We start from the raw sequence: 2500 nt of genomic DNA on the forward strand, positions 1-2500 counted from the left end.
CACCATATATAAAACGCATACACAGCATACTTACACATGCCACACATACACACACACACACACGTTCAAAACACACTCTTAGACATGCATACCACACACACACACTCATTCCATTAGCACCAGTGGGGTACAGGGGAGGACTAATTTAGAGAAAAAAAAATCAACTCATCAGATTACTCTAACTATGTTATGGCAATTGAATCATCCCTTTAGGCAGGAAAATAAACCATGAAACAGCCTAAAAAAATACAAAGCTCAAAGACTCGGACCCGATTTTACTCAACGGCGGCAAACTGCCCAGGAGGAAAGAGGGGGGGGAGAAAAAAAAATCCATGGTAATTGGTGAGATTATATCTGCATGACATCATTTACCAGCAGTGGTCCCCTGCTCTGGCTCTAATGACGGCCGAGTGAGGACCCTGGAGGCCATGTGACCTGCGCTCCTGTGTGGAGGCGTCTTTGTGTAAGCCGTGCCTCCTCGACCATCCGTGTCCATCGCCAGGGGCTGGACGCATCAAGCAAGGCTTAGCGTCAAGGCTTAGGAGGGTTAAAATAGGTGTACATGACAGGACCTATTTATCCCTCCCTCTCATGTGCTATGTGTGTAAGGGAGGTGGTTGTCAAATCTCATTTCAGCTTCATAAAAAAAAAATTCTAAATACTGATCTGTTAATCAACATGTTTCCCTGCTTGGACTGAGAATGGCCTTTGCGCTCTACATGCCTTAACGGTGTCCTTGAGGATGTGAGTGAAGTCCACAGACAACCCTGGGCCACAAAGGCAGCAGCCCACACCCTGACCTCGTTATCCTGGCAGGGGGGGCCAGCTAGTGCCCTGAGACCGGACTGAAAGAGATAGACACTGTCCGTGTGAGGGAGAAAAAGGGAGTGAGTCAGCGTGAAAGAAAAACAAGGGAGAGAGAGAGGGTGAGACGGAGGGAGGGAAGAATGAGTAAGTGAGACACAGAGAGAGAGGGAGACAGGAGAGCAACGGTGAGGATGTGGGAAGCCAGGGTGTAGACAGTGTAGACAGCACGGCTTGATTTAGAAGCTGCTCCCATCTCTGCCTTAGAAGTTGCCCCCTCTCCAGCCCTGCTCTGGAATTCCCAGTTGTGTGCCCCCCCCACACACACACACACACACACACACACACACACCCTCCCATTCCCAAATCATCCCATCCCTACACAGACATATGCCGTAGGCTCAGCTGCTTGGGCACTGGACCTTACACACATATACACACACACACAGGGGGGACAGGAATGTTTGGGAGGGGGGTGCTGACCACACCCTGTAGTGTTGGGGGGGTTGCAGGGTTGGGGAGACAGCTGAGATTCCACATAGACTGGGATTAGAAATATCCCTCGACACAGACCTGTGGACACACTCCCTCCACACACACACACACACACACATATCACCATTACAACACAATGTTCAGTTCCAGGCACCAGAGTTATCAGGAACCCACAGTAACACAGAGCATCGCACTGTGGAAAAGTATCTCTAATGCCCTGTCTATATTTTTCCCAGTGATCAATGAGATCAGTGTTAAACACACACACTCACACTCCCACACACACACACACTAAACTGACACCCTCCCCTCCCACAGGGCCTCCTCCTCCTCCTCACACACACACACACACACACTCTCTTCTCCACCTCCTCCCACTCTCAACTCAGCAATGACATCATCACTCTGGATTGGGTGTCTGCTGCAATGGGAAGGGGAGGGGGCAGATGGGGGGGATTTCATTTTGGTGGCAGACTGATATGTTGGGGTTTAACTGGCTCTAAATGAAACCCGCTCCTCTCCAGACGCTGAGCTTAACAATGAGACAAAGAGAGAGAGAGGGAGAGTGACAGATGAAGAACAGTGGAGGGGAGAAAAAGGGGGAAAAAAAAAAAAAGAGTGGAGCTCAACTTAGTCAGGGGAGCGCAAAGGACGTCTCACGCTCTCCGTCTCTTTTAGCTGGACCTCATTCCTTCACTTCCTATAAATACCCCCATACCATCAGCTCCTTCACACGATGGATAGAGCCCTGGCTCCTGTCTACACCTCAGCCTACTTCTCTCCCTCTCTCTCACTCTCTCTCTCCCTCTCTCTTTCTCGCTCTCTCTCATCTTCTGCTTTTAGCTTCTCACTGAATCTTTTCGGCCGAGACTTTCCCCTTCAGTCGTTCACAAGTACACACAACCTTGGCCGTGCCTCTCCTCCTTCGTCTCTGCCTCTCTCATTCTCATCCTCTTCTCTCCTCTCCTCTCCTCTCCTCTCCTCCACACCCAGATGTGTGTCGGCTCATTCCCATGCCCATACCACTGGGCCTCTCTGCCATACCAGCCAGCCCATTCAGTCTTCCACTCCCCCAGCCGGCACCACACTGCACCACCACACCCACGCCTCCACCTTCTTATCTGCCTACTTGGTCTTTGCACCACTTCCCCACCGCTAGCTTTCATTTTGAACAAAGACATGGTGTGTGTGTGTGTGTGTG

At 50.7% G+C, this 2500-nt stretch overlaps 1 protein-coding gene across 1 annotated transcript in view; it reads right to left on the reverse strand.

Moving 5' to 3' along the window:
- The window catches only part of macf1a (microtubule actin crosslinking factor 1a), a 190573-nt gene that overhangs the window by 46726 nt on the left and 141347 nt on the right, over positions 1–2500 (reverse strand).

The sequence above is a fragment of the Alosa sapidissima genome, chromosome 21 (genome assembly GCF_018492685.1).
Source record: "Alosa sapidissima isolate fAloSap1 chromosome 21, fAloSap1.pri, whole genome shotgun sequence".
NCBI lineage: Eukaryota > Metazoa > Chordata > Actinopteri > Clupeiformes > Clupeidae > Alosa > Alosa sapidissima.